Source organism: Aphelocoma coerulescens, assembly GCF_041296385.1.
Source record: "Aphelocoma coerulescens isolate FSJ_1873_10779 chromosome W unlocalized genomic scaffold, UR_Acoe_1.0 ChrW_unloc_scaf_2, whole genome shotgun sequence".
NCBI lineage: Eukaryota > Metazoa > Chordata > Aves > Passeriformes > Corvidae > Aphelocoma > Aphelocoma coerulescens.
The window spans coordinates 8,927,960-8,953,385 of NW_027184081.1; the positions used below are offsets into that span (position 1 = coordinate 8,927,960).

The following is a 25,426-nucleotide window of genomic DNA, read 5'->3' on the forward strand; positions in this document are numbered from 1 at the left end:
CAAGAATCAAAAGAAATAAAACCCCAAGGGAGAAGAATACGCATGCTCTAAAAAGGCGGAAACAAGGAGTGGCCATGCAGAACAGCTCCTGGAAAAGTTTGACTATGCATAGAGAACAGACGGTAAAAATGGTATAAAAAGGACTAACCTGGAGCATCAGGTGTACTCTTGGCAGAGCGCCAAGGCACCCGGCCGTTACCTCTTTGCTTTATTTTATGTGTCTCTTATTGTCTTTATATTAAACCCTTTAAATTCTCACAGGAGAGTGAACCGCGTTTTTCACAACTGGGGGCTCATCCCGGATCTACACCTCGCCTCTGAAAATCGTGAGAGGATTCAAAAAGCGAGGGTGAGGCGCCCCCACCCACGTTGGGAGGGTCCCTGCTTAGCATCCTCTGGCGCAGTTTGGTGGCAGCAGGGCGACACCCGGAGGACAAGAAAGACACAAAAATAAAGCAAATGAAAGAGAGCGCTCTCAAAAACTCCACAGACACTGGAAAAGAAACAGGACTGGTAAGTATTATCCAAAGAAAAAGGGGGTGGTTACAAGAGATGAGTGTGTGTGAATGAAAAGCGGACTGGTTACCCCCAGATCTGCGAAGCGAGTGCCGTAGTGTCTGAGTGCTGCGGTTCCGTCTTGTTTGCGAGAACAGCAGCCAGCGAGGAGATGAAGCGAGAGATAAAAAGAGTGAAAGAATCTCCCGGGGTGACTGGGACGGGGTCCCAGGGAAGGGGTTGCAAAGTGGGAGCTACCCCCCCCCATATGCTGGGTTGAGGAAAACTCCAAGAACACCCAGGGTCTAAAGGTACCCCAAGAGAATTTGGGGTTGGATGCTAGCAGTGCTGGGTTGAGGGAAATCCAAGAACACCCAGGATCCTAAGGATAATATAATACCCATGGGTGGATACTAACAAGTGACTTGAAAAAGGTACCTTATTATTCTGTTGTGAGTAAGAATGAGTGAGTGAACAAATATTAAAAAAAAAAAAGAGTGAATGTGTGAATGAAAAACTGTGTAATTAGAAGTTAACTTTGTTTTTGGGGAAGGTGGGCTATAATAAATTTTTTTGGTTTTTGTGCTGTGAAAGGGTGGGTAGTATTTTACAGCAGTGAAGTTGGGGTTTTAAAGGAAGGAGTTGGTATTTCAAAGGGAGGGGATAAATTGATATTTTGAAAAGAGTAAGTTGGAATAGAGAACCCCTGGAAAAATGGGACAACGACCTAGTAAATTAAGTTCAAATTATAAAAGGGTACCAGAGGATACACCCCAAGACAGTCCCCTCGGGGTCAAACTCGCGAACTGGGAAACTGATCCTTCGACAAAAGGAAAAGATAAAGTAAAAATGATTCAATTCTGCATGAAAGAGTGGGTAAAAAGGAAATCAGATCTGATCATGTGTACTGGCCAAAATATGGGTCTGATGAGGCATGGATTTGCCAGGCTCTAAATGTATTTGTAAATTCAAAAGAGCCATCTAACCCTGAGGAGGGAGAATATGCTTCTTGCTGGACAGGAATTACAGAACCTCTGGGAACCAAAGTCTTTAAAATATCAGAAACCCCAGAGGAGAAGCAAACAGAAGAGAAAAAAGGGTGGGACCCCTTAGAGGTATTGCCTCCGCCACCAGTGCCAGAGGCTGCCCTCCCCCCAGCTCCGGGGTTTCCTCCGCCAGCCATCCCTCTGCCCGCACTGGGGGCCTGTCCCCTGGCAGCCCTCCCGCCCCAATGGAGCTGGGGGGGAGCCCTGCCCCGGCCCATGCTGGGGATCCCACCCTTCTGTTACAGTGGGGATACTGTAACGCCTATATCAAACCAGGAGTCCCGTGGAAAAGAAATATATATGGACAGATTCTTGCTAGATGTTTCAGAGATGTTTATTTCTCCAGCCGCATGGCCGGGCTCTGCCAAGGAACTGCTACAGTCAGGACCCGAGGTCCTTTTGCGTGCGCAGGGGAACACAAACCAACCAATGGGGAACGAGGCTGACCAGGGGCAGGGAAACCCCGTGCCTCCCATCAGGGCTACATGGCAGGGGGAGGAGACCCTGACACCCTTCCCATATCTCTCGGGAATCCCAGCACCCTCAAGGTTGAATCAAGGGAAACGTCGCACGTCCCGGCTTCAGCCCCCGACCTCTCTTGCCTTGAGAAACCCGGCTTCAGCGCCGGACCCCGCCTCCTGCGCTCCGGAATATTTGGCTTCACTGCCAGACCACACCCCCACCCTCTGCACTCCAGAAAACTTAGCTTCAGTGCCAGACTCTGAATCTGCCTCTCCTCCCCAGGGGAGTTCGGTGCTTTCTTCCCAAATAAACCCTCTTCTTAACGAAGAAGCACCATACCAGAATACAAGATGTGCCATTAAGGCTCAGAGGCAACCCAACAATCCCTCCATTGCTAAACAAACAGAGGGAAGCCGGGAAATTAATTTATTACCATTAAGAGAAGTGCCTATGGGAGGAGGGGGAACCGGCTTTGTGAATGCCTCTCTAACCTCTACAGAGGTTAGGAATTTCAAAAAGGAAATTAAAGGATTATTAAAAGACCCCATAGGTACAGCTGAACAGTTGGACCTGTTCCTAGGTCCCAACATTTTCACTTGGGAAGAAATGCAATCAATAATGAAAATAATATTCTCCCAAGAGGAAAGAGAAATTATTAGAATTGCTGGAATAAAAATTTGAGAAAGAGAAAATCAACAAGGCCCACCCGGGGATCAGAAAATGCCCATTACACCTCCTAACTGGAACCAAAATGATGAAGCTGGGAGGGAACATATGAATGATTATCGTAATTTGATAATCAAGGGAATAAAAGAGGGGGCACCCAGAGGACAAAATGTCAGAAAAGCCTTTGAGGGGCAGCAAGGGAAGGAGGAAACCCCGACTGAGTGGCTGGAGAGGCTCCGAAAGAATATGAAACAATACTCTGGGATAGACCCGGAGTCCCTAGCAGGGCAAGCCCTGCTAAGAGTTAACTTTGTCACTCATGCCTGGCCAGATATTAGGAAAAAATTGGAAAAAATAGAAGACTGGTATGAGAAACCATTACAAGACCTAGTAAGGGAAGCTCAGAAGATATATATGTCCGGAGGGATGAAGAAAAAGCCGAAGTGGAAGCAAAGATCATGATAGCCACTATGCGAGAGAGTTCCTTCCAAAAAAATCTAAATCAAAAGCCCTCAGATACCACTCCTAAACAGGGTTCAGAAATGGGGGAAGGGAGAAAAGTAAAACTTCAGCACGGTCAAGATTCCAAGAACAACCCAGCGATGCCTGTTTCTATTGCAAGGAAGAGGGGCATTACAAAAGAGAATGCCCCCACCTGAGGAGGGATCTGAAAATATTTCAAGAGACACACACAGAAGAAAAATAGGGAAGTCATGGGCTCTATTTTTGGGGGGATAAATACCATATGGAGCCTTTGATAACTTTAAAAGTAGGCCCCCAAGAGGAAGTATTAGAATTTATAGTTGACACTGGGGCAGAAAGGACTTGTGTGATGAATATTCCAAAAGGGTGTGATGTAAGTAATGATATGATAAAAGCAACGGGAGCAAAGGGGGAAGGATTTAAGGTCCCTGTCATTAAAGATGTGGTCATTGAAGGGGAAACAAAAATAGGGATAGGGGATGTTTTGTTAGTTCCTGGGGCTGGCAGCAATTTATTGGGAAGGGATTTACAAATCCAACTGGGGATTGGAGTCATACCAGAAGAAGGGAAAATGACGGCCAAAGTGTTAAAACTCAGCCAAGAAGATGAGGGAAAAATTAACAGAGAGGTTTGGGCTGGGGAAGGGAATAGGGGGGGACTAGATATTGACCCCATAAGGGTCACAATTGAAAAAGAAGTATGTCCCATTCGTGTACGTCAGTACCCTATATCTTTAGAAGGGAGAAAAGGCTTAAAACCAGTAATAGAAGAATTAATAAAGGATGGGGCACTAGAACCTTGTAAATCCCCTCATAATACCCCTATTCTCCCAGTAAAGAAATCTGATGGAAATTATAGATTAGTGCAAGATTTAAGAGAAGTAAACAAAAGAACACGGGCCTGCTACCCTATGGTTCCTAATTCCTACACTCTTTTAAGCAAAATTCCACCTCAACATCAGTGGTTTAGTGTGGTGGATCTTAAAGGTGCCTTTTGGGCCTGCCCACTGGCAGAGGAAAGCTGGAATATTTTTGCCTTTGAATGGGAAGATCCAAACACGGGGAAAAAGAACCAATTGAGGTGGACTAAACTGCCACAGGGCTATTGTGAGGCCCCAAATTTATTTGGGCAAGCCTTGGGAGAAATATTACAAACCTTCCCCACTCCCCCAGGAATACAAATTATCCAATATGTAGATGATCTTCTAATATCAGGAGAAGTTGAAATTGAAGTTAAAAAGTTACTATAAAGCTTCTAAATTTTCTTGGGGAAAAGGGACTAAGGGCATCAAAAGGGAAATTACAGTTTGTGGAATCAGAAGTAAAATATCTCGGCCACCTGATAAGCAAAGGTAGCCGAAAACTAAGTCCTGAAAGAGTTACAGGGATTTTATCCCTCCCTCCTCCCTCTTCAAAGAAGGAGGTTAGGCGACTGCTGGGGCTGCTGGGATATTGCAGACTATGGATTGAAGGATATACACAAGCAGTAAAATTTTTATATGAAAAATTAACAAGAGGAGACAATATACAATGGACCAAAAATAATGATGATAAATTAGAAAAACTGAAGTTGAAACTAGCCTCGGTACCAGCCCTAAGCTTACCCTCACTAGAAAAGCCCTTTCATTTATATGTGAATGCAGAAAATGGAGTAGCTCATGGTGTATTAGTCCAGGAATGGGGAGGGGTGAGAAGACCAATAGCTTACTTATCTAAATTATTGGACCCAGTAAGCTGTGGCTGGCCAGTATGCATTCAAGCCATAGCAGCTACCGCTATTTTAGTGGAGGAGAGCCGTAAGCTCACCTTTGGAAGTAAACTGATTGTATACACACCCCATGCGGTCCAAAATGTGCTAAATCAAAAAGCTGAAAAATGGTTAACAGACTCCAGGGTATTAAAATATGAAGCAATTCTGATTGACAGAAATGATCTAACTATAGAAACGAGCAAAAGCCTCAATCCGGCCCAATTCCTGTATGGGGAACCAAAAGATGACCTGGCACATGATTGCTTGGAAATTATTCAATACCAAACAAAAGTTCAGGAAGATCTAGCAGAACAAGCCCTCTTAGAAGGGGAAAGAATATATGTGGATGGTTCATCCAGATGCTTGCAAGGAAAAAGAATGTCAGGATATGCCTTAGTCGATGGGATAAATATGCAGACCATCAAAAAAGGAAAACTACCTTCAAATTGGTCGGCGCAATCTTGTGAATTATACGCTCTAAAGAGAGCACTGGAGCATTTAGCACACAAAAAGGGGACCATCTATACTGATTCAAAGTATGCCTTTGGGGTAATACATACCTTTGGAAAGATCTGGGAAGAAAGGAGTTTACTAAATTCAAAGGGGAAGGAACTGGCACATGAAGGCCTGATTTCAGAAGTTTTGGAGGCATTAAAACTGCCTGAAGAAAGAGCCGTAGTGCATATCAAAGGACACCAAAAAGGGATGACCCCAGAAATAAGAGGGAATAATCTGGCAGATCAGGAAGCCAAAGATGCAGCAGAAAATGGGACTAAACGAATTATGTTAATCTTGACCCCAGAAAGGGGAGAATTGGAAATCCCCAAATTTAGTAAAGAAGAAGAAAAGGAATTATCTAAGTATAGCAGGTTGGGTTTGTAACCGCGCAGAAACACCAATTTAGTGTAGGGGTTTGGTCCTAAATACTCATTGCTGTTTATCTTCTGTGAGATAAGAATTAGGAGAAATGCAAAGCAGGCACCAAACTTGAAAGAATATAAAGAAGTTTATTAACAGACCTAAAAGAAGGAAAAAAAATTATACCACCTTCAGAACTCTCCTCCTCCCCCCACCTTCCTCCCTTCTCCCACTGACAATGTAAAAAGACAACCCTTAAGATGTTCAGTCTGTTTACCACTTCCATAATAACCTTGTTCAGTCCATTTAGAAAGAGAAGTCTCTTCTTGCTCGTGCTATGAAAACAGTATCACAACGAGACAGCCGCCCACTTCCAAATATTGTTCAGTCCATTTAGGAAGAGGAGTCTCATTGCCTGCATGTGAGTCCCTTCCCCCGACTTGCAGCTTTTCCCGCAACTGCTTTCAAGGGTCCGCTCTTGAAGTTTTTTGGGGTACAATTTTAAAGTTGAGCCGTTCAGAAACAAAAAACAGAGGCCTTTCTACTTCCCTGGGAGCAAAGGGTTTTCCTCATCTTCATTGTTAGGACTATCTCTGGGAGCATCTCTAGGAACTGAGGTTTTTCTTCTTTCCCGTTTGGAGCAAAAGTCCTCATCTGGTCCATCTCTCCCTGTCCAAACTACTCATGAAATTACAGCTGCATCAGCATCTGCCTATCTCAGTGCAGGTGCTTTTGCTTACAAGTTGAACACTCCACCCCCCATATCTTCATGAAATTACAACGGGATACTCTGATATATCATAGCTTCACAACAGAATTTCAGCTTTAAGCATCTCCTCTCTCTCTTCCCTCAGGTTTTCAGCTCTTCACAGCAATAAAAGGGTAAATCTCACCTCGGCCTTGCAGCTTTGCAGCTGGAATGTTGAATGTTTCTTATCGCAGTGGAGAGGGGGGAGAGCCGAGCTGCTCTGGCTGCCCACAGCAAGGCAGTGGGGGGGGTTCCGCGGCTGGAACAGATCCACCGACTCCAGGATGGTCGTGGCCCGGCCCGGCCTGGCCCAAGCAGGGCCTGGCCGGGCCTGCTGGCCCCCACACGGGGCCCGCAGGCACCTGTCCCAGCACCAGAAACAAGAGAGAGCTTGGCGGGGGGAGTTTGTCTATTCTTAAGTGTGTATCACAGAGGCGGTCACAACTTTAGGTAGCTTAAAGAATTGTCCATATTCAAACTGGCCAGCTGATAGGTTCTATAAGGTCCCAGAGGAAACTGTAAGCACCCCTTAGCAAGGACATTGTTGGGGTTTTAGTTTAGTCCTAGTTTTTTTCTGTTAAAGGAATTTTTTCCCATAGCATGTTGCTAGGAGATAAATGGCCATACTTGAGAGGAGATAGCCATACTTAAGAAAGACAAAAGGGCCCGTCCAGGCTTTTGTTCTCACCTGGCGGGCAGTTCAGTTCGTTCTCAGCGTCTAGAGGGAGAAGGTGCAGAGAAAGGAGCTGCTGGTTCCCGTTTTCGGCGTCTTTCCTTTCTGCTGGAAACAACACCGGGGATCCCAAAGCTGCTTTCCCTGCCCTGCTGGAGCCTGGGCTGCGGCCGCCCTGCCCCGCTGCTGCTTCGAGCCTTCGCTGCATTGTAGCCGTGCTTACCCTGCCTGCCTGGAGCCCCGGGGGGTTCCCCTTTTGGATACATCTCGTCTGCCACCCGGGATTTGTGTTTGTGCCTGCCGCTCCAGCCTACCAGTCCAGCCTGCTGTTTCCGGGAACCCGGGACCAGCTGCCCACCGGTTTGTGGAGCTCCGTTGTTCCATCCTTCCCCGGGATCCCAGGGCACCAAAGCAGCCGCGTGCTCCCCGAGCTCGCTCCGGAGCGCCCCCTGCAGCCGCGGGAGAACCATCGCACCTGCCCTGCTCACCGGGAGCCGCCAGCGATCCCTGTCGGCTGCGAGCGGAACTGCACCCGAGGGGAAATAGCCTGACAGCCGAGAGGGCTGGGACTGGGTTTGTGTTTGCTGTTACTGTCATAGTTGTTGTTGTTTTGTTCGACTGGTTATATATCTACCTATCTATCTATCTATCTATCTATCTATCTATCTATCTATAGTAAAGAACTGTTATTCCTATTTCCCACATCTTTGCCTAAAGACCCTTGATTCCAAAATCATAACTCAGAGGGAAAGGGGTTACATCTGCCACTCCAAGGGAGGCTTCTGCCTTCCTTAGCAGACACCTGTCTTTCAAACCGAGACAGACATCCCTTCCGGGACTATGCTTGCTAACCTATGACACTAAGATAGGGGGAGAACAAGATCAATCTGGAAAATGGCAACTCCCTGATGGGAGACAGTTACTTAATAAGCCACTCGCTAGGAGAATATTAGAAGATATGCATCAAAAAACTCATTGGGGTACTCAAGCTTTGTGCGATCATTTTTTAAGAAAATATGGTTGTATTGGAATCTTTGGGGAAGCAAAACAAATAACTGGGAACTGTATGACTTGCCAAAGAGTGAATAGGAAAATAATGAGAAAAACAACATTAGGAGGCCATGAGTTAGCTCTGCGACCATTCCAAAGTATCCAAGTAGATTTCACTGAACTTCTTCAAGTACAGAGATGGAAGTTCCTATTAGTAATAGTAGATCATCAAACTCATTGGGTAGAAGCAGTTCCTGCCACTAGAGCTGCAGCTAACGTAGTATGCAAAACCCTTCTGGAACAAATTATTCCCAGATATGGAATGGTTAATAAAATAAACTCAGATAGAGGAACACATTTTACATCCAAAGTCTTACAACAAAAAACTCAAGCCTTGGGAATAAAATGGGAAGTACATACCCCCTGGCACCCACAAAGTTCAGGCCAAGTAGAAAGAATGAACCAGACTTTAAAAAGAACTTTGACAAAATTAATGATTGAAACTCAAATGTCGTGGGTAAAGTGCTTACCTTTGGCTCTGCTGAGAGTCCGAATATAGCCCAGGTCAGACCTGGGAGTATCACCTTATGAGATGATGTTCGGATTACCCTTCCTTACCACTCAACATGAAACAGCCACTTATGAAGTAAGAAAAGTAAGTGTCAGAACATATGTCACCCCAATTGCCAGAACACTTGAAAATTTGTGGCTGAAAGGAATGATCCCTCAAACCACAACTTTGGAGTTCAAAATTCATAATATCCATCCAGGGGAATGGGTACTAGTAAAAACATGGAAAGAACAATCTTTGACTCCACAATGGGAGGGTCCTTTTCAGGTACTGCTGACGACTGAGGCCGCAATCCGGACCCAGGAACGAGGGTGGATCCATGCCAGCAGAATCAAAGGACCTGTAAAAGAACCTGAAGAATGGACTGTAATATCCAAACCAGGTGATACCAAATTGATTCTTAAACAGAGGCCAGGTGGCAATGAACTGGAACAATCTAAATAATCCAAGGGATATGCAAAGAATCACACCGAACTGAGAAGTAAAAGCCAAATTTATATCAGTGGTTTCAAGTGCCCCCTGGACAAATTCTGGGACACCTTGGGGAAGAATATTTCCACTTCAAACGGGAAGGGTTGGGACTGTATCAAACAGGGAACTCTCATGTTCTGATTCTAGCCTGTGACTTGTATTAAGAAGGGGGGAGAATCACAACTTCCAACAGTGCCACATCATATACCCTGTTTGAATCATTCTAACATGGGGCATGCCAGCCAGGTCAAATATAAGTATTTAATCTGTGGGAGAATCGGCATTTCACACCATCGACGCCCTAGTTGTAAGGAGTGTCAAGCACAAAATCGACCCTCTATCCAGACAGAATCACAAGCAACAAAAGTAATAACTTTGCTCTGCAGATGAGAATTACTAGTGCCTGTTGAATGGGAAATACCTGGGATACAATAAGATACTACAGTTAAAAAAAAAAAAAGGTGCCAGAAGAAATTTGCCTAAAAGCTACAAAGGAAGTGACAAGGAAATAGAAGGCAAGACTGGGTTGGCCACTGTACTCGCCACCAAGAAGATCCAATACACCTGCTATGGGTTGCAACCTCATAGGCAAGGGAGGTGGGAGTATAGGCCATGCCAGACCTCTGTTATTCCTTCTTTTGTCACTTATCCTGGTCCCTTTCAGGACACCGGCAAGACCATGTTACAAATGCTATTGAAAGCTTTACATGGAAAGACACCGGGGTTTCTTTCTTATTACTCATACCCATATCAACAGTCAATGTTATGACTCGTCCAAATTAGGTATTTGCATGCATAAAGGGGGAAATTATTGGATTACAGAAAATTTAGGAACAAGTGGAAACAGACTAAGAAGTAATTGTCCAAAAGGAGAAAAATGGATTTGCTTCACAGCTGCCACCAGGGGAACAGTCCAAGATTTGGTAAAAGAACAAGTGGTAAGTAAAAATACAAAGCCAGCACAGCCACCTCGCCCTATATTCACCTCACGTCAGGACCTGTATGCAAAGCTTAAGCAACAGTTAAAAGAGGAAAAACCCCCAAGGTTGGGAAAAAACCTGTTTGTGGAATTGGGGGAGAGGATAAGCAAAGAACTTAACATAACCAACTGTTGGGTCTGTGGAGGAGCTTCAATGACAGAAGAATGGCCATGGAAAGGTAGCAGCATAGGCCCGGTAGAACTCCTTAAATGGAACCGGACAAATATAAGGGGGGGGGAACCGACCTGAAGGGTGGATTTTAAGTTCAACAGTGATAGGGGAAGAATGCCTCTGGCGAACTGGGATAAACTTTCTTAATGAAGTAGGAAACACTCCCTGTAAAAAGTATAAAGTAAGTAACAAAACTTCAACGTGGTGGGTCCCAGAAAAACCAACTTGGTATTGGGCTCAGAAAAAAAGAAAGGACTGTGTATATGATAATGAAATTGGACTCTTTCAGTGTAATGACACAGGGAAAAATCCTTATTTTGGAATCCCAGAAATATCCAAATTTTCGGAGAATATAAATCAACAAGAAGGTGATTATTGGAAAGCACCAGATGGCTTATTTTGGATATGTGGGAAAAGGGCATACCCGAGACTCCCTTCACATTGGAAAGGGAGTTGTACACTAGGAATCATTCAACCAGGGTTTTTCCTTTTACCAGAACCAGAGGGAGATCAATTAGGAATACCTGTCTATGAAGACTTCAAAAGAAATAAAAGAGATTTGATTGGAGGATTCCAATAATGGAAAGATGAGGAATGGCCCCCTGAACGAATATTAGAAACATATGGGCCAGCTACCTCAGCACAAGATGGAAGTTGGGGATACCAAACCCCAATTTACTTGCTGAATCGTATCATCAGACTCCAAGCTCTTGTAGAAATCATAACCAATGAAACAGCCGGGGCTGTGGAATTAATAGTCAGCCAGCAGCGCCAAACCAGAGCTGCAATATATCAAAATAGGCTGGCTTTAGACTATTTACTGGCTGAAGAAGGGGGTGTATGCGGGAAGTTTAATACATCGGATTGTTGTTTAAAAATCAATGACAATGGGGATGCCGTTCTAGATATCGCCAACAATATTAGAAAAATAGCCCATGTACCGGTCCAAAAATGGGAATCAATAATGACTGCTAACTGGTGGGATGGCATATTAGGAAAAGAATGGTGGAAGAAGCTAGGTTTCTTCCTCTTATGTGCTACAGCTGGTCTAATATTTCTCCCTTGCTTGATCCCCTGTTTTATTTGGCTAATCACCAGCGTATTTCAAGGCATGCAAGTTGTGGCAATGCCTACAGACCCAAAGTTGGCTATGTCTGGAACAGCACAAAAAATTATGGTATTAAAAAGACAAAGTGATATAAAAGACCCTCTCAAAGAAGCCAAATTGATCTGTGAAAAGAACGGACATTAGAAGCCAAGAAGAAAAGAATTACTGCTCAAGCCAAATGATTTATAAAATAGAAAAAGGGGGTTGATTGTATAAACCTATATTGTAATATTGGCTTCTCGCAAGTATTAAGGTAGATATTATATAATGTTAGAAATGCTTTTTGCTGTGTGGATGTAGTTTTCTTTCTTTTTAGCAAGGATGTTAGCAAGTGTGAGCAAGTAAGATAACCTCCAAGCAAACAGAAGATGAGGCCCGAGAAGCTGCTAATCAACACTGTTCAGAGAACAAAAGGGCCCAAAGTCTATTCTGCCCGGAGAAGGGGGGGGGGGGGCGGGCAGGAGAGCCCAGGAGTCGTTATCACCACTCTGCCCGGGAGGCCAAAGAGGCCAAAGCTGCAATCAGCCCTGACTGTCTGGAGAATTAAGAGATCCACCCTACCATCGACTCTTGCCTAGCGGGCCCAACCCCAAGAATCAAAAGAAATAAAACCACAAGGCTGAAGACTACGCATGCTCTAAAAAGGCAGAACCAAGGAGTGGCCATGCAGAACAGCTCCTGGAAAAGTTTGACTATGCATAGAGAACAGACGGTAAAAATGGTATAAAAAGGACTAACCTGGAGCATCAGGTGTACTCTTGGCAGAGCGCCAAGGCACCCGGCCGTTACCTCTTTGCTTTATTTTATGTGTCTCTTATTGTCTTTATATTAAACCCTTTAAATTCTCACAGGAGAGTGAACCTCGTTTTTCACAGTCCTTATCAAGAGTTTTTTCATGCTGGTACCAACATGGGGGAGTGTATTGGTTTTGCATGGCCTGGTCTCAGGTAGCGGGGGGCCACAGAGGTGGCTTCTGTGAGAAGCTGCTGGAAGCTTCCACCATGTCCAGCAGAGCCAATCCCTGATGGCTCTGAAAGATGGACATGCTGCTGGCCAAAACTGGGCCAATGAGAGAAAGGTTGGTAACACCTCTGTGAAAACATATTTAAGAAGAAAATCAAAAAAAAGGGCACACAGTTTTCTTCTACTCAGAGAAGAGGAGGAGGTGAGAACATGTGAAGGAAAAGAACATGGTGACACCAAGGTCAGTGAAGAAGGAGGGGGAAGAGGTGCTCCAGGCGCTGCAGCCAAGATTCCTCTGCAGGCCATGGTGATGACCATGGTGAATCAGGTTGTCCCCCTGCAGGCCATGGTGATCCACAGGGGACGCAGAGATCCACCCGCAGCCCATGGGGGAGGTGCCCATGCTGGAGTAGGTGGATGCCTGGAGGAGGCTGTGGTCCAGTGGAAGACCCGGTGGAGAGAGAGGGGCCTTGCTTCCAGGCTGGAGCAGCCTGTCCTTGAAGGACTGTACCCTGTGGAAAGAGACCCAAGTCACAGCAGTTTTGGGAGGACTGTTTGCCCGTGGGGGGAATTCACGTTGCAGCAGGTGCGATGTTGCTGTGACCCAGCCCACTGTGGGGCTGGGGCAGCATGATGCCAATCAATCCCAGCCCATCCCCTGGATCGAGTTTCCCGAAGAGGCAGACGCAGAGGGTGGGTCAAGGGGCGGCTCAGAAGCCTAAGCCGTACCCCCCCGGGCGGTGCGCAGGTAGAAGCTGCCTCCCCTGGTTCGGGAAAATTCTTGGTTACTCGGTTGTTCATTGGTTCTTTGTTATAACTCCTGCCTCTCGGTTTCCCCCAATGGTTCTTGTTAAATTGTATCCTCCCCCTGTCTTGTAAGTCATTGGTTGTTTTCCCCTTTCACCGTGGTTTTCAAATTCCCTATAAAACTGAGGACAAGCCTCGGGGGGAGGATCCTATCGCATTCCATCCTTTCTGCGCTTGTTCGGGTTGCGAAACTTCTAACAATAAACCTGTTAGGAGTCAGACCAGAACAGCCTCTCTCTTCCTTTGTCTCCGAGCTAACGCAAGCCGATACCATCGGCTTCTGCCGTGTTCCCTCTGCACAGAAGCCAGCAAGCTAGCTCAGCCAACAGCACCTTTCCTGATGCCGAAGTCGCTTCTGCGACGCACAGAAGTAACGCAGCTGGACTCTCTATGACCGGGGGCTCGCCAGAGCTCATGCCTCGAGCACAAGAACTGCGTTAGGTTGGTGCACCAAGCGTGGGGCTCATGCGAGTGGATCCCTGCCACGTCGTGGCTGTCAGTGGACAGCGAGAAGAAGCGACTTTGGACTTGCCAACACCTCTCGGTGCAGTCCGCTCTGTTTTAGTAGCGGTGCCCTGAGAGAAGGCTGCTAACTCCCACTGATTTTGCACTGAACTGACTTTGGAGAGCAGCTGTGCCTCAGAGAAGAACCCCACCTGTGCTTTTTAGTTTGGGACCGGACGCCTTTTAACTGATTTCTGAAACTTTTTGTGAGTATCCCCAGTCCCTGATATTTTGTTTCTTTTTTCGTTTTGCGGGTGGCAGGTGGAAGAAGGGCTGAGAGAGAGATGGGATCAAAACTGTCTCAGCCCCAAAGAGAGGTTTTTCTCAAAGTTGCGAAATTCCTTGAAGTTAATGGGTTTAAATTTTCAAATGGTCTGTTAAAACAGTTTGTTCGCTGGCTTTTCTTTTACCTTCCTCAAGTGTCTCCCACAAATTTAAAATCTCCTGCCTTCTGGCAGGCTGTGGGGGATAAGATTACTGATTTAAAGAGAAAAGGGGACTCCTCTTGAGAAAAAAATCTTTCCTCTAGTTCTAGTCCTTTGGGACTTGCATAAAATGGATCAGAAAGAAAAGAAAAGCACAAATCCCCCCGTAATTATTCCCGTATCCCTCCTTCCTCCCCTCCTGCTCCTCATCCCACTTCCCCTTCATTGGAAAAACCGAATGGAGTAATATGCCCAGAGGCACAGAGTTGCTACCTTCTCTCTGACCCCTCTCGGTCTTTTCAGCCACCCTGTCAGGGTAGGCCTTGGCCAGGCTGCCTCAACCTCTTCCCAAACCCCGTATCCCTCGCCCTCATCCTCAGTTCTAAGCCCAGAAAACTGTTCTAAATGCCGTTTGCCATTGTCCCCCCCCCACGCCATGTGTTTGCATAATGGCACAGACTGCGTGGCACAGTCCACCCCTCTCCCCCTTCTTCTTCCCACAGTCCCTTTCGCCCTCCTGCCTCCAACCCTTCCCTATCCCCGCCCCCAGAAATTACATCGTTGTGTACCGCCCCCTGTGTCAGGAATCCCCGCCCATCCTGTGACCACTCCTCCTGGTCCTCCAACCCTGCCCCCTGTGGAGGACTTCCTGGTTTCCACGCCCCCTGCTTCCGATTCCCATGGGGTAGAAACCAGAACTGACGCCATCTTGAAATCGGGTCTGAGAGTCCCCTCAGCCCCCTCCTATCCCTTTGCTCCTCCTGTAACATATGATCGAACTGGCAATAATCCCATATGGAAACCTTTTGATCCTGCAGGGCTGAAAGAGCTTTACAAAGCCCAGAAAGAATTTGGGAGGGAGAGTCAGTACTTTAAGAACCTTCTGCAGATAACTCTCACCAGTACAGTGATTGTGCCACATGACCTCAAAAGCATTTTCTCCTGCTTGCTTTCCCCATCCGAGTTTCAAATGTGGGAAGAAGGCTGGAGAAAGCAACTGAGAGAGGTCCTCCCGATTTTACTGCAGGATCCAAACAATGCGGGGGTTTCTATGGATCACCTCACTGGTGAGGGGTCATTAGCCAAGCCCCGGAACCAGGCTCAAAATACACCAGAGCTGGTCCTGAATGCTGTGAAGTAAGCGGCAGAGCAAGGGTTTTTAATGATGCCCCCTAAATTAGCACCTCAATTGAATTACACAGAGATTTGGCAACTGCAAAATGAGCCATTTATTGATTTTATGGATGAACTGAGGCTTGTAATGGAAAGACAAGTGGAAGATCAAAAAACAAGAGAGCATATTATAACACAAATTGCAAAGACTAATGCCAATGATGCTTGTAAAAGAGTGATTTTGGGTCTTCCATTCGAACCTCCACCGACCCTAAGTCAAATGATTTGTGCTTATTAATCAGCCAAATTTTAAAAACGGGGGGAAATTTAATAGGAACGGCAGCCGCTGCTGATGCAACAGCATCTCAGGGTGATAGAAATGCTAATCGGGTATGTCACAGGTGTGGCAAACCAGGGCACTTGGCCTGAAACTGCAGAGCTCCAGCTCCAATTAATCAGGGTTTCCGAGCTGTCTCCCCAGGGCAAATGCCATCGCCTGCCGCCGATGGGATGCAGCCAAAAAACTGACCAGACCGGGTGGATTGGCAGGGCCATGCAGGGGAATGAATCATGAAACTGCCACCAGAAAAATGGTTACCACGACCACTGCAACTCAAATGGACTCGGTGTCACCCCAGAGAATCGTCGTGAGTTGCGAGAATCTGAGAGACTGTATATTGTTTGTGTTAAAAGATGTTGAACATTCACCAGCTGACATTTGTGTTACCCCAGAAATTGTTCAAGTGGGGCCACAAGGGTTCTTTACTGTCAACATCCAGTGTGTTAATCCTCCCTATTTTCTAGCTGCTAACCAAGTTGTTGCCCAGGCTAGTCTCATGCCCAGTAGTCCGCCACAGGACTACAACCCCTCTGTCTTCTGGGCTGAGGTAGTTGGGAACAACAAACCCATGCTTAACTGCAAACTGTCTTGCCAAGGCTCAGACATCAGCCTGGCAGGAATGATGGACATGGGAGCAGACGTGACAGTCATTTCTTCCCTCAATTGGCCGTCACACTGGGAGCTGCAGCTGCCAGAAGGTATCATGAAAGGTGTGGGGCCATCTATATCTGCCCAGAGAAGCAAGGCAGTTGTCCAAATTGAGGGCCCGGAGGGGCAGATAGCATCAGTCCGTCCTTTTGTAATTGACTCTGGATCTACATTGTGGGGCAGGGATCTCATGTCCCAGTGAGGGGCTTGACTCTAAATTCCATCTCAACCCCAGAATTTTAAATAAAGGTCACTGTGGAGCGCCCCTATCGGAAATTAAATTGGATCTCTGACAAACATATCTGGATGGATCAGTGGCCTTTGAAAAAAGACAAGTTAAAGGTGCTCACCGCACTCGTGGAGGAGCAATTGAAAAAAAGGAAATATCGAACCATCTAATAGTGCTTGGAATTCCCCAGTATTTGTAATCAAAAAGCCAGGGAGAGACAAGTGGCGCCTTCTACACGACTTGCGGAAAATAAATGCAGTCATTGAGGACATGGGATCCCTGCAGCCCGGAATGCCTTCACCCTTCGTGCTCCCTAGGCAGTGGAAGGTAGCAGTCATCGATATTAAGGACTGCTTCTTCCAGATCCCACTACACCCAGACGATGCATCCTGGTTTGCCTTCTCGGTACCTCGCATCAACCGAAAGGCTCCCATGCAGCGCTACCAGTGGCGAGTTCTGCCACAAGGCATGAAAAACTCACCCACCATCTGCCAGTGGTATGTAGCTCGCATTCTGTCCCCCATCAGAAAGTTAGCAGCAAAGGCAATAGTGCTCCACTATATGGACAATGTTTTGGTGTGAGCTCCTAACCAATCCTATTTAGACTGGACATTAGGGAAGGTAATCAAGGCCTTAGAGGCAAATGGATTTGCGATCCAGGCCGAAAAGGTCCAGAAAACCTCTCCATTTAAATACCTTGGACTGAAAATCCATGAACAGACTGTGGTTCCCCAACAAGTCAAAATTAATGATAATCCCAAGACCTTGCAGGAACTCCATCAGCTCTGCAGGTCCATAAATTGGGTGAGGCCGCTCCTAGGGCTGACGACAGAAGATCTCGCTCCTCTGTTCAACCTTCTGCAAGGGAAAGATGACCTCACATCACCTAGGCATCTAACAGAGAAGGTGAGACAGTCCATCTGAAAGGTACAGGAAGCGCTGTTGTCCCGGCAGGCACACCGCTGCACCCCAGGTCTGCCTTTTCAATTTATTGTATTAGGGGAGATGCCATACCTTCACAGGCTGCTATTTCAATAGGACAAGGTGCAGAGTGATCCCCTGTTAATCATCGAGTGGGTTTTCCTCTCGCACCAGCCATTCAAAAGTATCAAAATGCCACAGGAGCTCATGGTTCAGCTGGTGATGAAAGCTAGATCCTGCCTCCACACCCTTGCAGGGTGTGACTTTACATGCATCTACTTACCACTGACAACCGATTAACTTGATAACCACCTTCAAAACAATGAGCACCTCCAATACGCCCTAGACAGCTACCCAGGCCAAATTTCTATACACCATTCAAAACACAGACTGTTTACTTCAGTCTTCAAACTGATTCCAAAAGAAATTCAAAGCAGAAAACCATTAAATGCCTTGACAACCTTTTCAGATGGCTCCGGAAGTTCCCGGAAGTCTGTCATCACTTGGAGGGGTCCTCGCACTCAGAAGTGGGAGTCTGATGTGCAGGTAGTCGAAGGATCCCCACAAGTGGCAGAACTTGCAGCCGTGGTCAGAGTATTTGAGTGGTTCAGTGAACCAATCAATTTGATAACTGATTCAGCCTATGTTGCAGGTGTAGTTTCCAGGGCAGACAGAGCCTTACTAAAGGAGGTTGCAAACCCAAAAATTCATAACTTCCTTTCGAAACTGATTCAACTGATCTCCCACCAAAAGCAACCATTCTATGTCATGCATGTGAGAGTATACACTGACCTGCCAGGATTTATTGCAGAAGGGAACAGGAGAGCAGATGCCCTAGCTATGCCCATCAAGTTAGCGAATCTGCCTAACAGATTCCAGCAAGCCCAGCTGAGCCATGCAATGTTCCATCAAAATGCTCCAGCTCTCATTCGAATGTTCCACCTCACTAGAGACCAGGCGAAAGCCATTGTGGCAACATGCCTCAACTGCCAAAAAAACCAGCTTCCATCATTAGGTCAGGGGGTTAACCCCCAAGGCCTAGGCAGTTGTGAGGTATGGCAAACAGATGTCACCCACTTCCCCCAATTTGTCTGCCAGAAATATATTCATGTTTCTTTGGGTACCTTTTCTGGTGCAACCTTTGCCTCAACCCACTGTGGGGAGAGGGCCAAAGATGTCATCAACCACCTAGTACAGGCCTTTGCTGTGTTGGGGACACCAAATAAAATAAAAACTGACAATGGCCCAGCGTACACCTCTGCAGAGTTAAAAACATTCATGAGTGAGTGGGGTGTGGATCACATCACTGGCATCCCTCACTCGCCCACAGGCCAAGCCATCGTGGAGAGGAAACATCAGACACTAAAATGACTGCTAGAACAACAAAAAGGTGGCAATGAGATCGCTGCCCCCATCATAAGACTTTCCAAAGCATTGTTCACTTTGAACTTTTTAAACTGTTCCTATAAGGAACCTGATCCTCCCATAATGAGACACATCACAAACTCTGCCAAACATAAACTGACTGAGACACCTGAGGTCCTAATAAAAAACCCTGATACTTTACAAATACATGGCCCGTACCCCCTAGTCACCTGGGGTAGAGAATACAGGTGTGTTTCCACCCCAGAGGGTCCAAGATGGATCCCTGGGAAGAGGATCAAACCCTTTTTGAGACCACCTGTGGATGCCAAGCAAAGGAAAGAAGCTGCCACAGCCTGGAAAAGAAGAAAAACCAAGCCACCTGGAAAAAAGACTCCTCCTGCAGGCCTGAAAAACAAACCCTCCCCTTCCCAGTCTCCTTAAAATGTGTCTCCCTTCCCAAAATGACCCCTCATTGTGTTTTGAAAGAGGGGGAGTCCTAGGGAGCCATTGTTATTTAAGTTATTGTACTTGTGATAATCATATTTGTGTTATACTTTTCCTAAAGTTACCACCCTTGACTGCATGATGACCTCCTACCTGCTGCGGTCCCACCTGCTTCTGCAGCTCCTCCTGTGCCACCACCAACAAGGCGAGGCATGGAACATACCGCAGCCACAAAACAACGTGTGGGTATTGCTGGCCCAAGCCCTCAACCAGACAGGGATATGCTTGGGCACGGGTGGGGTGCAGGACCCAATGTCTTCCTGCCTTGTTGGTATTCCCTTGCACGCTGAGGAGTTTGTTGCCTACACCCATGACACCCACATCCTCCAGCGCCACCACTGGGACCCGTGGATGCGGAAACTTCCAGTAGCCATACAGGAGCCCCAAGAATTACATCTTCAGGGGTCTGCTGGGGCAGCCTTTTGTTTTAACTCACACTATAGCAAGCCAGAACACCAATTCCCAGTCAGCCCTTTTAACGGAATCTATAAAACGCAGAGTTGGTGTCACAATATGGCTCTGTCGGTTTCCAACTCCATCAGTCACAGCAAGGTGCTGCCAGAGGGTTTATTCTTAATCTGTGGGGACCGGGCATGGAACGGAATCCCACAATTTCTCACAGGAGGCCCCTGCATTCTGGGGCATTTGACCACTCTCACCCCAGACAGGGCTCAACTTCTCAAGTGGCAAAATTCGGCTAATCAGGCTAGATCAATTTACAAAATCCCTGATGATTGTGATAATTCGGTCACTAATTGGCCTCATTCTAAAAGAGTTATCATGTCAATTTTCATGCCGTGGGTAGCGGCAGCTAAGGGCCTTGGAGAACTTGAGCAGATTTCTTGCTGGTTAGGGAAAAGCACCCAAACCATGTCATCTGTCATCTGCCAGCTTTTAGCTGAGGAAGAAAAAACAAAGCAGGCTACATTACAAAATCGAGCTGCCATTGATTTCCTTCTCCTCAACCACGGCCACGGCTGCGATAAGTTTGAAGGACTCTGCTGTATAGACTTTTTGTCAAAGATCAAGTCCATTCATGCCAAAATTAAGGAAATTTGTGCACAAATTGACAACCTGTGCGCAGAGGGCAGCGACTGGTTTAAAAACATCTTTTCCTCCTCCAGTCTCTCTTCGTCCATCGGGAGCTTCAGCAGCCGTATTCCTTCCATTATCAAGGACATTGTTTGGGTTTTGTTTATAGTGTTGTTAATTTTATTAGCCCTTCCCATTTTTAAGTGTTTGGTTTTGAAATCCCTTAAGCCTTCCCCCTCATTTCATGGTAATAAAAAAGGGGGTGCGGTGTTGCTGTGACCCAGCCCACTGTGGGGCTGGGGCAGCATGATGCCAATCAATCCCAGCCCATCCCCTGGATCGAGTTTCCCGAAGAGGCAGACGCAGAGGGTGGGTCAAGGGGCGGCTCAGAAGCCTAAGCCGTACCCCCCCGGGCGGTGCGCAGGTAGAAGCTGCCTCCCCTGGTTCGGGAAAATTCTTGGTTACTCGGTTGTTCATTGGTTCTTTGTTATAACTCCTGCCTCTCGGTTTCCCCCAATGGTTCTTGTTAAATTGTATCCTCCCCCTGTCTTGTAAGTCATTGGTTGTTTTCCCCTTTCACCGTGGTTTTCAAATTCCCTATAAAACTGAGGACAAGCCTCGGGGGGAGGATCCTATCGCATTCCATCCTTTCTGCGCTTGTTCGGGTTGCGAAACTTCTAACAATAAACCTGTTAGGAGTCAGACCAGAACAGCCTCTCTCTTCCTTTGTCTCCGAGCTAACGCAAGCCGATACCATCGGCTTCTGCCGTGTTCCCTCTGCACAGAAGCCAGCAAGCTAGCTCAGCCAACAGCACCTTTCCTGATGCCGAAGTCGCTTCTGCGACGCACAGAAGTAACGCAGCTGGACTCTCTATGACCGGGGGCTCGCCAGAGCTCGTGCCTCGAGCACAAGAACTGCGTTAGTGCGGTACGACTGCTGCTTGCATGAGTGGACCCACACTGGTGAGGTTCATGGAGAACTGTCTCCTGTGGGAGGGACCCCACGGTCTCGCAGGGGAAGGACTCCTCTCCTGGAGCAGCGGAAGAAAATCTCTGTGATGAACTGACACAAAAACCCCCATGGCCTGTCTCCCTGCGCTGTCAGTGGGAAGGGGGAGGGGCTGGGGGGGAAAAGGTGTTTTAGAGGCTTCTTTTGCTTCTCATTATCCTCCTCTGATTCTGTTAGTAATAAATTCACTTTGCAACTTTAAGTTAAGCCTGTTTTCCCTTGAAGTGTTTTCTCCTGGTCCTTATCTCAACTCATTTTTTTTTCTCTCCTCTGCCCTGCTGTGGCAGGGAAGGGTGAGTGAATGGCTTTCATGGGTACTTGCCATTGGGCCAGCGTCAAACCATGACAGGGAGGTTTTTGCTTGTGTTGAAGTCAACCTCTGAAATATGAGAGGGACCCATAAATGTATTGCAGTGGAGAGATGAAGGGAATGTCTGAGACAAACCCATATGAAGACTGAGCTTAATTAATTTGCTGTTAATAGAAAAAATTCTTTCTGAATACTGTGAAACCTCCACAAAGCAAATGCTGTGCTGGCTGATTACTCTGTATCTGTTTTCAGGTGCAACATTCCTGGAACACCTCCTTATCTTTCAAAAACATGATGGTAATCTGTTAGCAGCTCTGCATTGTCTGCAGCAGGGGTCTTCTCCATTTTACTTTTGTGTTTATTTTATGACTGGCTTGAATCTCATTCTGATACAACTAAAAAGTTATTAAGCTACATGTCTGCTTCAAGCTGGGAAAATCCAAGCACAGATGAGGCAAGAAGGAAATTTCTGTGAGTCCACATCTATCATTCTTTCAGAATGATGTCAGAATGATGAGAGAGGTGTCTCACTTGGCTTCTGGGAATACTAAGCCTGTTGAGATGGGATATGTGCCCAAGACACTGAATCATAACACCTACATCACTGAGTGCAGAAAGTGAGTCTGAAAGAGGAGCATGTCTCTGGAAAGTCAACTGTTATGTTGGTGATGTGTGGCCTCAGGTGTAAAAGAAGTGGCTGCAGTTGAGATATATGGAAGGGGGATAAGGAAAAGTATCAAAAAGTGGAAGCAGAAAGACAGAGTATTGCCAACAGACTTACAGCAAAGCAGGAACAGACCTTTTTCACCCAAAGGAACCCCATTAAACTCCCATCTTCTGTCTTTCCACTCATGCTTTGGGGGACCTGCTGGACATCACTGCAAGGACCTCTGCAGGCAAAGCAGTGATGAATTTCACATGCCAGCAGGTCCTTGGCCATGCAGTTTCAGGAAACAGGCTCTAATTTACTTGTGGTGAGCCTGGGCATTTACTTATGAGTCAGTTTAAAACATTCTGGGGTTTTTTTGGTGGGCAGGGAAAGCCACAGAGGCAGCTTCTAAAAGGAAGGCTGCTTGAAGCTTCTACTATGTCCAGCACAGCCAATCCCCTGAAGGCTCTGACAATGGACATGTTACTGGCCCAATTAGAGGAGTTTGTAACGCCTCTGTGATGACATATTTAAGAAGGGAAAAAACACGCGCAGATTCTCTTTTTCTTCTGAGGAGTGGGGAGGCGCCAGGGCCAGGGCCCTCCCGGCGCCGGGAGCAGCCACGCGGCCATGCGCCGCCGTGGCCAGCAGGGACCATCTCAGAGCGGCTGCAGCTATGCGCATCCCCGCGGCCATGCCAGGTGCGGCCGCGGGGATGCAGCACCATGGCCGCCACCATGCCCAGTGCAGCCCGCAGCAAATTGTGTCTGCCTAACTGCTCCTAGCCAGCCGCACTGCAGGCAGAAAAACCAGGAGCGGTGGCAGGGCCGGATGGCTACAGCAGCCGGCACTGCCCACGAGGTGCCGGAGGAGCCGTGTGGCCAGTAGCGGAAACATGGCAAGTGACTCCTCTGTGCGAAGCACAGACAAGATCAACCTTTTCAGCACTGCGAAACTCTGTAAGAACTTTTCAATTGATAGAACTTGAGAATAATAATACCTATGGACAACAATTTTCTTCCAAGTCAGAGAAAAGGAAAAGTGAGGACATGTGAGGAGAACCAACATGGTGGCACTGAGGTCAGTAAAGAAAGAGGGAGAAGAGGTGTTCCAAGCATTGGGATCGAGATCTCTCTGCAAGCTGTAGTGAGGACTATAATACAACAAATTGTTTCCCTATAATCCATGAAGTGTATGGGGGGAATGCAGAAATCCACTCTCAGCCTCTGAGAAAAGGTGCTCATGCCAGAGCGAGTGGATGCTGAAAAGCTGTAACCTAGTGAGAAACTCAGAGAGAGAAGACCCTTGCTTCCAGAGATAGAGAAAGAGAACCCTTGTTTCCAAACTAGAACAGCTTATCCTTAAAAAACTACACACGATGAACTAAATGACCCACACTATGCAGTTTTAGGAAGACTGTTTTGCTTGTGGGAGGGACTCACATTACAGCAGATCGGGTGGGACTGCTATTTGTGAAAATTAGGACCACACTAGAAAAATTCACAGATAATTATCTCCCGTGGGAAGGACCCCACAGCACAACAGAAGAAAGACCCTTCTTTCCCTGAATGAACTGAGGAAAGATTTTTAGAAAGTAAAACACTGACCAAAACCTTATGTTTTTGTCTCCCCACATTGTCGGTGGGAAAGACGGAGGGGCTGGGAAGAAAAAAGTGTTCTAAAGGTTTATTTTAGTTCTCATTGCCCACTTTTAATTCTGTTAAAAATAAATTTTCTTTATACTGTTTAGGTTTTGAACCTGTTTTGCCCTTAGGGTATTTTTTTTATCCTAATCCTTATCTCAACTTATGAAGCCCTAGTTTTGTTTTCCCCTCCTCTGCTCAGGGGTGAGGGGGGTAGCCCTGAGGCAGGCCCAGGCAGCAGCAGGCAGAGGTTGGCCACAAAGGTTTCAGGGCTGCCTTATCTCAGCGTCACATCTTGGGAACTGTCAGGATCAAAGCAGCTCCAAAGGGCCCATCCTTGCCTGAAGCTATTATGCCATTGCAGGAGATGAAGCCTTGGGTATTTTAATCTGTTTATAAACATGGAATCATTAAGGTTGGAAAAGACCTCTGAGTCCAACCCTTAACCCATCACTGAGAAGTCCACCATTAAACCATGTCCCTAAGTGCCACATCTACATGTCTTTTAAATCCCTCGAGGAATGGTGACTCTACCACTGCCCTGGGCAGCCTGTTCCAATGCTTGACAACCCTTTCAATTAAGAAATTTTCCCTAATGTCCAATCTAAACCTCCCCTGGCATAGCTTGAGGCAATTTCCTCTTGTCCTGTTGTTGGAAATGATAGAAGTTTCCTAACTAATTTTAATTAGTTGTTTTAATTAATTGTAAGCAGCACCCACTTTTAGCCAGCAATAGTTAAGTTTCTTCAGACTCTTATTGTTACTTTGATCATTAAATCACTGTAACCTTAAGTTCTTTAAAACTAACCCAGACAAGCTTCAATAAACAAAGCCAAAGGGATTTGATGACTGAGCATCTGGGATCTTAAATATATGGCACTTCAAGTAACCAGAAGACACAGAGGAGATTAAGGCCTAGAAAGTTGGAGATTCCCTGCCTGAGAAAAAGGTAGCAAAAGGACTAAAGAATGTGGACCAGATTAGCATGAAGAGGGAGAAATCAATAACTAATAGAGGATAGAATACTAATTAATGACAAGAATTATGTAACTTAGAAACAATGAACATTAATTTCTTTGTTTGCTAAAAACGTATAAATAAGTTGTCCAAGAATTGACACTGAACCATGCCATAAATCAAGTCTCTTCTGATGGGAGAGAATTTTCTAAAAGTCCTTGCAAGGAGTTTCAAAGATAAACCAAGACTTTTCCTGGAGTTTCAATACTGCAGGATAGTTGTTTATTAAGTCTTATCAGAGGAACAGAGCCACTAGTGTGACCCAGGTACAGCATAGAGCACAGAAAGCAGGAGTGAAGTCTCTAATTATCAAGATTTACATGGCCTTTTAAAGATAATTTAACCAATAGTTCCTAAAAACATATATTATTTTCACTTTCCTACCAATTATTCAGCAACACAGGCAGGAACTGTGGAATTCTCTATCCAATCAATCCAAACTACTTTTACTGCAGAACATGGAGTAGTAGAAGAAG

The 25,426-nt window shown here is 46.3% G+C and overlaps 1 long non-coding RNA gene across 1 annotated transcript in view; it reads left to right on the plus strand.

The window, feature by feature from the left end:
* The first annotated feature begins 363 nt into the window (after positions 1 to 363).
* The window catches only part of LOC138102836 (uncharacterized), an 83,805-nt gene continuing 58,742 nt past the window's right edge, over positions 364 to 25,426 (plus strand). Inside the window, exon 1 of the long non-coding RNA XR_011147575.1 lies at positions 364 to 513. This is a non-coding gene — a long non-coding RNA (uncharacterized lncRNA). The remainder of the gene's footprint in view (positions 514 to 25,426) is intronic.